Below are 12,109 nucleotides of genomic sequence, written 5' to 3'. Positions count from 1 at the left end.
GGTACTTAGGTGACCATAGCTCAGTCACTTCAATTCTCTAGGGTTCAATTTCCCTATTTGTAAAATGAAGGGACTGGGCTAATTGACCTTTAAGGTCCCCCTTTGAGCTTTAAATCCTAATCTCTTTTTTAAAAACAAAACAAAAAACTACCACTAAACTAGAACTTCAAAAACAAAAACTTAAAAATGAAAATTCTATTATCTATTTTTCCTTATAAAGCTGACTTTAAAGAAATGGTATTTATAATTCTATTATAAAGGAAATGAAAAGCATGTGGCACACATTTAATATCTAGGCATATAAATATTTGTTTCACATGCAAAAGGACAAGTATGACATCTATATAATTCCATTACAAATTATTTTAAACAAATTTTTAAAAGCATTATTAAGAAGGGAAATATGATATTCTTTGACTATCTATAGAAAGCACAGGATCATAACTGAGGCTCCACTATTTATCCCCAATGACAGCTTATAGCAGGTCAACTCTCTAAAACGTACTAGTTTTGCAAAACCAAACTTATGAGACAAGTGTCACACTTCTCACATTGGATAATTTACCCATCCTTGATTAACACTGACTTCACTCACATATGAAGTGAAAAAGGACAACTTAAATCACACAGTGATTCAAAAATTCATCTTCCAGAAATTTCCAACCAAATAAAAATAGTAAATTTGTTTCAACTGAAGAAGCTAATATTGACAGAGTTGAGTAGAGATCATGCAAAGAGAAATACAAACAAAATTAGAAAATTATGCATACATAGCAGGGCTTTTATCAAAAGATCCCTATCTACCAACCCCCCCAACATTTCAGGAAACTTTTCTTAGCAGAATAGTTGATCTAAAAGTCAGATGACACTTCTATCAGATGACAGATCAGTAATTTTCAAAGTAATACATAATATGGAGACCATAATTAGGATATGTTTTAACAGTTTCTTGTTAAAAGATCACACCTAGACATGACATTAAACAAAATGGAAGGGAAAAATTTGGACTGGGCTACTGATAAGATGTAACAGAGACTAAAGCAAAAAGGATACTTTGTTCTTTTCAAAACTAGTCTAAACAAAGACAATCACCACAATAAAAAGTGGTAGTAAATGAAGAGAAACTCAACATTTAAAACTATATTTTTATTGCAAGAAACTGATTAGTCCTACAACCTTTTGTGTTGTCAATTATAGAATAAAATTAGCTGAAAAAAGATCAATAAACAAATACACATAGTGAAATACAATTGTATAAGATCTGCTTTAAAAAAAAGTATATTTTCCATCTGGAAGAAATTTTCTTGACTTCCATAATTCAGCTGAGATTTTAGTTTTTAATCTCAGGGTTAACTAAAAAAGAAACCCTTTCTCAAACAATTTTTCATCAGTTTCACTACTTCTCATGTTTGCATTTCATTCAGTGTTTTAGACTATTTTAAGAAATATAGTAGGAAATGAAAATAAATATTAAATAAAATGTATTTCACTGATCTTGGGAATGGCACAGTAAGGGTCAACATGCCAGCCTGTAATCATTCTTGGCTCTTCTAGGATCCTCAATTCAAATTCTGGCTTAGGTTTATGATGGCTTAGCTGCATGGTCCCTTCTTGGCAAGAGTACCTGGGGACGGGGACATCTAAACTAATGATTTCACTGGTATAATGAAGTAGGAAACCACCTATACTAAGGCAGACTGACATTTGCTCTTCAATTTATAATCTAAGAGAGTTGCTTAGGACACTAAGAAGTTTAAGTACCTTGGCTAGGATCCCATAGGCAGTAGAAGGCTTGGGTACTAATTGAACTCGGGTCTTTTTGACTCTGAGGCTGGCTCTCACCCCATTATACCACAGTGCCTCTTTAATTGAAAGGTAGCTACCACACTACTAAAGGGTGAAGAAAAACAGTGACAAATGGAAGTTCTGTTACAATGAAAAAGATGCCAAAACAATCTGGAATAGTACAAATTTTAATGAATCTCTCCAAATATCATAGGATTGAGTACTGCTTATTCACTTTAATAACCTGACATTTTCTCCAAAAATGCAAAGAAAACCTTAAAGTTTGGGTCAATTTTAATTGATTTAGGCAACAATATTCCATACATTCTGGAACTTAACTTCTATTAGCCATCATAAAAAAAGACAATGTTTACTTGGATGTCTCTATATTATATATTTTGCTAAGCAATATAATACAGTTCTCTCTCATATGGCACTTTGCAATATAAAGTATATTCACAATTATTATGAATTATTAACTATGCATATTTATACAGTGTATTAAAGTTTACAAAATATTTTCTTCACTAAAACTTGTGAAATATCATCCACATTTTACCAAAGAAAAAACTGAGAGAAGTTAAATGATTTGTCCATCGTTATTTAGTAAGTAGCTTACCCAAGTCTTTTGGCTCCAAGGCCAGGGTTCATTCTATCATACCAGGCCACCTGCCAACTGATTGTATGTCTTCTAGGAGTAAATATTAGTGAACTAACTTCATTTGAAAGTAGTAAACCTGTCCCTTCCAATTTACTTGGAGTCAAGCTCTTGGCTTCCTCCGAGAGAGAGTAACAACTATATGGAGCTTGCCAACTGACTCATTATAAGACTGTCTGAGCAGGTAAAACGGATGTTACAGAATCTATTCAGTTATTTACTCCCCAAAACATGGCATGGTTGTGCCTCATTAAGTCCCCTGGATCAGTGCTCCATGTCCTAATATCCTTGTTCAAATTCTAAAAGGCATTATAATATAGATTGTATATAAATTTTCCATCTTCCCAAAGAACTGGAAATGTACAAATAACTTTCAATTAGAGTCACTTACACATATTTAAAATACTTGGGGGGGGGGGGGGGAGTGCAAGGTTTTACCTTCAAATTATTAAAAACCTGAGTCGACTGGATATATATTATTGTTTTACATAACTGTGAAACATTATAAAACACAAAGCTAATAGAGTACCTTATAAAAACTGACAGCTATGATGTTTTACTGGGAACACCTCAGCAGATTACTATTTAATCAAGACTCAGAGTTAAAAGCAAAATGTGTCAATGACACCTGTCTAAGTAAGTTTGGCTGTTGGGGAAGCAAAGAATGGGGCTAGCACCTTTTAAAGTCCCACCCAGAGGTGAAGAAATCACATTCTGGAATGCCTTCCCAACCCTGATTTCAAATTTTGAAGTTTGCTCTTTGGAATCTGAAGTTATTCAATCTGTAGCATCTAGATGCTGAGTAGATTGAAACAAATCACAATAGCTACCCATCATCCAATTCAAATATGAAGGATATTAATAGTTTCTTCCTTCCCCTGCTTCCCACCATGCCCTCTTAAAACCTACTTACTTTACTCTTAGAAGCCACTTTCTTGAGTGATATCTAATCACTAATTATGGTGACTGTGGCTGTCACCAGGTCAGCATATGCTGGGTGTCTGCAGGACTAGCAGGAATTCTGACCCTACTGAGCAGAACCAAGGGCACCTGTTAAAACAAAAATAAAGAGAAAAAGCGAAGTTAAGACTAAAGAGTTAACTAAACACAAAATGAAGACCCATGGGCAAGTCAAGCAGTCTCTGATTTTTAAGAAATAAAAACTTCATTGTCTGAAATGTACTTCACATTCACAATAAAACTACAAAGATATGGTTAATATTTAGTTTTTATATTCCAGCAGAATATAATAGATATTTGTATACATAAGTATATACAGATTTCTAAGAAATAACATCTCTCAAGGAAAGAGAAGCTAACAACATTGTTTTTTAACTTTTAACTTTATAAACTTTGGCAATCATAAATTATCTCAAGTTTTTAAATGTGCTTTTTTTTTTTTTTCATTTAGGACAGGTCACACTGTACCAATAGCAACAGTCATTCCTAGTGTTAGCATCACAAAGGACTCTAACCTATGTTACAATTTAGATTCAGAAACATTTCATTCACTATGATTTACTCACTATTGCTTCAGACTAAATAACAGAACCAAAAAACATCTCAGAAAAATTAGAAGACCTCTCCTAACTATTAAGTCCTGATTAACCAGTCAATCTTGAAGATCAACGTAGTCAGACACAAAAGTGGAAGCTGTTTTTCCTTGCTATGGCTCAAAGGCATTTCAAAATGTGAAAGGGGACATAGTTTGTGTTCATTTACAGGTCCTACCCTCTATACTCAGTTAAAGAGCACTCACCAACAACCACGTGGTCTTCCCCAATATCAGCCTTCACAACCCTCTTCCACAAACCTTTTTCTCAATAATTTATTTTCAGCATTCCCCTTTTCACTTTTTACTGATGACCTTAGGATTTGAGAGAAATAACAATAGGTTCTACAGAAGGAAAATTTATTTAAAAAAAAATCTTCTAGATTGTGAACTCCACATGGATAAGGATAATAGAGACTTTATTCATTTTTACAGTTCCTTCACAGCTCCTATCATCCAGAATTGTATAAAACATGCTTAATAAATATTTGTTGAATGGTAAAGACTGGCAACCTCTAAATTAAGTTCTCTCCTATCATAAATGAAGCATGCCGACTTCATCTTTTCAAAATGACAGCAGATATCTGATCAGACTACTTGTTTCAAAGAAAAACCAGTTTATAGGAAAGATAACCCTAGAAATCAATCACTTAGATTCAGCCTATTTCACCCAAGGAATCTCATCCAATGTCATTTCTTATTATCAAGTTGTTTCTTTTCTTAAAAGGAACAAAATATTACCATGGTTAAGTAAATGGCTGTATCACACTCCAGGCTATTCTTCACAACAGAATGCATAGAAAAACTAAGTGAAACAGCTCTCTGAATAACATCCCCCATTTTAAATCTACTCTGCTAATTCTAAAATATCATACATCCCTTCATTTAGATCACATTCATATAGCTAAAGATAAAGTTATATTTTATATAACTTATGTAACAGATATAAGGGAAAAATCAATGAAAAGAGATAACCTGTATCTAAGCATTTTAAAATATTATACTCTCTCTTTTTTCTTTTTTTTTTTTTTTGCTGAGGCAACTGGGATTAAGTAACTTGTTCAGGGTCACACAGCTAAGAAGTGTTAGGTGTCTGAGACTAGATTTGAACTCAGGTCCTCCTGCCTTCAGGGCTGGTGCTCTATCCACTGTGCTACCTAGCTGACCCTAAAATATTATTCTTTGTAGCATTCTGATTAACATCACTTAAGAACCTGCAATAGGGGCAGTTAGGTGGGCCAGTGGATAAAACACCAGCCCTGAAGTCCGGAGGACCTGAGTTCAAATGTGACTTCAGACACTTAACCCTTCCTAGCTAAATGACCCTGAGCAAGTCCTCAGCAAAAAAATAAATAAGTAAAATAAATAAAATAAAATAAAAAAGAAACTGCAATAATGTCTTAATTGTTGATCTTTGACTTGATCTTTACCAAAATTCTGTATACATTTGGGACATTTCTCATTTGCAGCCTAAATATTTGTCCCATTGTCAAAGAAGATAATTGTCCCATGAATGAAATAATCAAAAATTTTTCTCTTTTATTTTTTTTTTTTTTAATATATATTACACAAGACTTTTAACCCAAAACATTCATGGACACTGACAAATTCCAAACTTTAGCAAGGTAGGAATAAAAAGGAAAACCAGGAGCCTAGAAGGTTATGGGCAAAATTTAAGTATCTATTTTTCCTTCTTCCTAAACTGTATATATAGGAACTGCAATCAACACTGTAAATGCTGTGACTCAAGGCCTTCACAGACCCAAAATGATGGGTCACATACCACCCCACTTTAAGCAAACAATGCACACCCAGCCAAAAACCTTCATTAATTGTATAGAGTTTAAAGCTATAACTCTCCTATCTCGACACAAAGATGATGCACTACTAGATGAGGAGGCAAAGTAAAGTAATAATCAGTATATACAATCAGGTGGGCTGGCTAGCAGAACACAGTAAAGTATTAAATAATAGCAAAAAATTACAAGTGTTAAATACTAACTACATAAAAACGTCTAATCTCACTCATGTCTAGTATCAAACTTGGAACAGAGCTAAAACAGACAAGAGCAGAATGAATTTCTAATCACAGTGGTCTTAAGAGTTAAAACCTTGAAAAAAGTAGATGAGATGGATGGATAGTATTCACAGGGCTATCAGATCAAAGTTTCTTAGGCCATGTTGCTATTCAATGTGAAATAGCACAATATGGCAAGGCTAAAACACTGACAGCTGCAGTCTAAATAAGTAGAGTCAAAGTCTTTAGGAAGTCATTAACACTAGTTCAACCTTTCCAAGCAATCAGAGTAGTGTCATCATGGCAGTATGTGATGGTCACAAGCACGTTACTGTAAGAGGTCCTCAAACAACGACCCACGAGCCAGATGCCCCTCATCCAGGGCTATGAAGTTTCTTTATTTAAAGGTCCACAAAACAAAATTTTTGTTTTTACTATAGTCTGGCCCTCCAACAGTCTGAGGGACAGTGAACTGGCCCCCTATTTTAAAAGTTTGAGGACCCCTACAAAAAGAATAGCTAGCTATATGCTTCATCTCTGCAGATATGATGCTTGAAGTGTTTCCTTTCAGCTAAACTCACATTTATGCATAATCCTAATAAAGTTTCTCTCCTCCCAGTATATTCTTCCAGGCAACTCAAATTTTGGGAACTTGCAAACTACTATTTTACCACCAAAAAAAATTTAGGTGTAAGCACTTATTTGTAATTAATGACTAACTGGAAACAAATCTATGATTTCACTGATATAAGGAGTTCCCAAAAGTGAACTCCCTACTTCAATGTATATAAACCCTGCAAGTTATATAGCTTATGGCACAGAAAAACTAATCAATTTGCCCAAATCAGTAAGTATGTGTCAGAGATTGGCTTCTTCCAAATTCCAAGGCATCCATTCTATCCATTCTACCATACTACATCCCATCTACCAATTAAGATATCAAATAATCTAAAACAACCTATTTCTCTGCCTCCAAAAAAAAATGTGTCCTTCCTACCTACCATTTAGGAAGAACAACAACAGAAATGATTGGTTCAAGTTAAAGAGACAGCTGCTGATAAACATTCTATTATATTGTACTATTGAGAATTTTCCCGAATTTTATGGAGAACTAGTACTCAATTAGTTAGTTCAACATCTGTAAACATATACAAAGAGGTAATTGTAAGTTATCAAGAGACAGGGTAACAGGAGTTACCATATAATTACCATTGTTTCATCTGAGTTACCATGTCTTCACCTCAAAACAACCAGCAGTCAGTAAGCAATTAACTCTCCTTGCCACAAAATGTAAATCAAAAACAATATCAAAATCAGATTAAATTTTATGTGGTCTGATGTTACCATTTAATCACAACTCCAATAATTCAGTGGTCTCAACTGCTTTACTGAGTTTCCCATTACTTTGTGAGTTTGACTTATTTTTTTTTTTTAAGAAGGCCCCCTGAGATTAAGAAACAAATCCAAATGGCAACCTGGATGGAAAAATCAAAACTTGAAATTAAAATTTACGTAGATAGGTGCAGGTTCATTTTTAAAATACAACTAACCAATTTAGATGCCACTGGCTTCAGCATCTAATACTTTTTCTCCATTTTAAAAAAAATATTAAAGAAAAAAAGTCACTGGTCTCTAAACTGGCTGATGAAATTTCAACCCACAGGATATTTTCATACTTGAATTATAATAAACCATTGAAATAAGGATGAATAGTGGAAAGCTTAACAGCCCACTGGAAAAGGCATTTTAAGCACATAGAGTAAGTCAAAATTCTTTAACCTGGGCCAATGCCAAAAAAGCCATATAAATATAAATTTTCCACTTTTCTGAATGGCCTACTCTATGGAATGGGGAGGGGAGGAGAGAGAGAAGGAATCAAATTGTCTTGCACAGTATTAATTGTCCACTTTTGCAATTTTCAATGTAATATGTATGCATATACACTGATTGATTCAGCAAAAATACTCCTGTCATCCAAAAGATTTTCATAATTGGAACAATCGGAAGCTTCTGGCATATAATCAGTAAAACCTACCAAAATAACAACATTTGGAAATGTCAAACAATTTCTTAATATAGGATTACATTTTCAGAAACAATAAAAGGTTTTAATCAGCATTTGTGAAATTGTGTGTAATTGTACAAGTACCTAAGCAACATTTATATTTTTCAACATTCAAAGGACAAGAAGCCATTTTACCTGGAATACTATTGACTATTTCCTTCCCCCCAGGACTTGAAAGATCCAATGAGTTACTCTTGCAACATAGACATCAAAACCGCTCAATCCAGACATTTTCATAACTGATAGAAAAATTCATCTTGTGAGAGCTAAACTCTACACCCAGCTACACTGTTATTCTCAGTACAGATATTAAGTGGTGGGAGTCTCTACTTGAAGCCTTTTAGCTTTGTAGGAAATGACTAATACTATGGCTCACTTAGCCTTAGAGAAAGCAGAAGCATCTCCACTGCATAAAGTATCCAAGAGAAGGTCTCCAGTGAAGCTATGTTTTGAAGGTAAGAGACAATTCCAATTACATCCTACTGTATTTTAATTCATTAAGAAGGCTAATAGAAGTTTTTTTTAAAAAATGCACTGTTATGTTGAGCCTAAAACATGAAGCTATTAGAAATTAGTGACCTCAAGAGGAAAGACAGATGGCTCATAGTTTAATATGGTTTTGAGAATGGTACTTAAGAAGTGTCATAAGTTCAATAATAACTTGTAATAATAGCTAGCTTTTATATTTCTCTTTTAAGGCACACAAATTTCTTTACATATATCATCTCACCTGTTCCCACAGCAAGTACAGTTAGCTACTACAGATATTATTAATCCCACTTTACAGACAGACTCAAAGGGGTTAAAGTAGCTTGTCCACAATAACACAGCTGTAGCTTGTGTAGCTTACTAGTGTGGACAAGATTCAAATCTAAGTGTTCTTAACTTCAAGTCCCACTACATCACACTGCCTTTCTAGTTCAAGCACAAAGAGGGCAATTAACTTTGCTCTTCCACTGACAGTTTGGACCCCAGCACAGGTGATTCTTTTCCTTTTTTAAAGTTATCCTTTAATTAATGCTATGCTGGTAACTGTTTAGCAACCAGGTTTTTTGAAGGATTGGGAGTGAAGGAGGTGGAAGAAATATACTCACAATACACTTAATTTAATCTGTAATAAAAACATTTTCTCCAGCACTTTCCTAAATCTAGACAATCAACAAAACAACATCAAGCCCTGATTTGTATCATTTGCCAATTTTCAAGTTGTAGATACTGTTACATTGAGTCTGAGGTTGCTCCAACAGCACACACTTAACTTTAATCCAGCAGAATACCAAGAGATATGTGTTTCCTAAGTATTTTGCTTCTCAGTCACAAAAGAAACCAGTCAAAAATATGAAACTGTGTCAACATTGAACCATTCTTACTACTTTAAAAAAAAAAAAAAAAAAAGCCAATTCTTGGATCATTAGTCCTCTTGATGACAGGTCAGTGGTGTCATCATTCTAGTCTTTATAAGTATTTGCACATTTTACTTGGCAAAATGCTGTCACAGAATTTTACAGTGGTTATCAAAAAGGATTCCTATATTAGGACACATAATAAATTAATTTAAAATAGCACAGCAAATTCTACATAAAAACCTAACTTGAAAAAAAAGACTATAATAAATTAACATCCTATGAATTTTAATTATGAAGAATGGAAGATTCATCAGCTAGAGAAAACCAAGGTGACTACCTCTATAACTTAGCCCTCATCACAGTATTAGTTTCTGATGATAAAAACCCAATAGTACAAAAGAAAAAAATAATTAAAATTTAAAATGCCTGTTGGAGTAACAATGGAGTATAGTGGAATTATAAAAGAAAACCTGTCATGTTTTATCTTGAGTGCTCATTTATATTATCCAGACTATTAAACAAAACACTCTATATTCATGTAAATATGATTCAAACCCAACTTTCTGTCATTCTTTTGCCATATGTCTTTACACTATCTAATGCAACTTTATGAATTTTAGCACAGTACTACTATTATATCTACAAAAATCTTTGTGACTTGTTTTAGGGGGAGGATTCCCTTCTTCAGGATGCCATTATGTGTAAAGATGTCGATTTTTTTAAAAATATGATGTCCAAACCCTATAATAAAAGCAAAGTTAATGGATAAATATTTCAATCAAAAACTAGCAAGGAGTTTGGATATAGACGCAAAATCTTCCAAAAAATGCAATTCCTACTTCCAGATGAATAAAAGGGGGTATCAAAATAGCAATTTTCACATGGTCAAGGCTAGCCCCTTGCTCCAAAATCCAAAGGGTGATCTGTGAAGGCCCTAAGTTCTTTCTCCTTAATAAAATAAAATACCAACAAAAAAGCCTTCTTTACAACTATTTTTCACATTAGTTACCTTTCTCTCTTCAAAACCAAATCAGAGACTTCCTTTAAAATCAGCTATGTACATATCTAAAGAAATAAAATGGAAAAAAAAATAAACCAGCATATGCTCTATGTGCCTTAAACGTCTTGTGTGCCAAACACATAAAAGGAAAATAATAAAGAGCTGTTGTCCAACTGTGAAAACAAAAAAGTAATGTGGGGTTTTCTGCTCTCTGAAGTGCATCATCAAGTGTGGGTGGAGAGAGAAAAAGAATCTAGAATTAGAAGAACACTAAATCATTTTAGAAATAATTGACAAGGTGTAAATTCTTCATATATAAAGTATTTAGAGCAGATCTAGATTACTAAGCTAGAATGCCATTTAAATCCTTGCAGGGGATAAGGGATCACCCTAACTCTGAAACCTTGAGGTCAGATTTTTTTCAAATGAGTAAGTATTCATTATAATCTGAAGCAATCAGGCAGTGAGTGATGCTCCCTGTCTGACAGAGGCTATGACCGCTGTTACAAAGCTTGCAGTTCTGAATGATTAAAATCAAAGGCTGAATTGAACACAAATTTGAAAGAGGCTGGCCCTAGGATAAACAGTGTCATTTTTATAAAATAATAATGATAGTTACCCAGACACATTAGCTAGGATCATGGGATCATAGTGGAAAAGAATGGGAATGGAAAAAAAAAAAAAAAAGCCAACATAATATCTGTCACCACATCCCATTTCCTACACAGGCAAAGGTTCCAGCCTCATTATCCTAGGCACAGATGTTTATCATTTACTGTAAAGGTGCTGAGAGGCCTTCGGGTCCAAGCTCCTTAACATTAGGAACAGTTTATCTAAAGAGTTGGGAGGTGGGGAGGAGGTCGAGACTAGAGAATTCATCCACCCCGCACCCTCCACTGAGGCACAGACACCAATGCTCTTACCTGGGGCACATTATCCCAGTAGTTCCAGCTCCCTGACACACACCCCACCCTAAATGATCCCGTCTCCCTTTCCCCATCCCCCCACCCCCGCCCAAAACCGTAGGGTGGGGGCTGCTGGGGGTAGTCAAGAGAAGAGAATGAGTAAAAGGTAAGTTTCCCGAGCACCAGGTGACTAGCCACAAGGTTCTGTTCACAGCCACCTTCTGGGTGAATAGTTCCTAACAGTCGTAGACCCATTCTCCCCCCCCCCCTCCCCATAGTCACCCCCCTCTCAGCTTTACCTCACTTCTCCCCCTCCTCACTCCACCCAACTCACAGCTGCTCCTGAGGCTCCTCCAACCCAGCCAGCCAAACCCTTTCTGGAAACGACGGCAGCCCGGAGGGTCCAAACCACCTACCATCTCCGCTCGCGTTCCAGTTCCCTACACCACAGCCGCCGCCTCCTCCTCTTCCAACACCGCAGCCGCCTCCTCCTCATCTGCAACACCACCAGCGGCGGTCGCCCGGAGGCCCCGCCTCCTCCATCTCCTCCTGCATCATCACTTCCGGTAACCCCGCAGCTCTGGGAGGGAGGATCGAGGAAACGGGAGGGCGGACTGCGGAGTGACGCACACAGAAACGTGCGAAGCCGTCGCCAAGTAAGGGCAACGACCCGACCTTCTCACCTCCCCCCTCCCAGTTGGGGGGAGGAGGAAATTGCCTGGGCGGAACTGGGCCGAACCACAGTCTGGTTAGGTATGGGGTGGGGATAGACAGGAGATGG

The 12,109-nt window shown here is 35.8% G+C and overlaps 1 protein-coding gene across 1 annotated transcript in view; it reads right to left on the bottom strand.

Moving 5' to 3' along the window:
* DCUN1D3 (defective in cullin neddylation 1 domain containing 3) overlaps positions 1 to 11,960 on the bottom strand; it is a 33,793-nt gene extending 21,833 nt beyond the window's left edge. The window contains exons 1-2 of the mRNA XM_052001404.1: positions 11,745 to 11,960; positions 3,357 to 3,493 (exon numbers count right to left, since the gene is read on the bottom strand). The gene's annotated coding sequence lies outside the window, so the exon portion shown is untranslated. The remainder of the gene's footprint in view (positions 1 to 3,356; positions 3,494 to 11,744) is intronic.
* Between the last annotated feature and the right edge of the window lie 149 nt (positions 11,961 to 12,109).

This window comes from Antechinus flavipes, chromosome 1 (genome assembly GCF_016432865.1).
Source record: "Antechinus flavipes isolate AdamAnt ecotype Samford, QLD, Australia chromosome 1, AdamAnt_v2, whole genome shotgun sequence".
NCBI lineage: Eukaryota > Metazoa > Chordata > Mammalia > Dasyuromorphia > Dasyuridae > Antechinus > Antechinus flavipes.
Note: the sequence above shows the minus strand (reverse complement) of the source record. Positions and strands in the feature narration are given on the sequence as shown.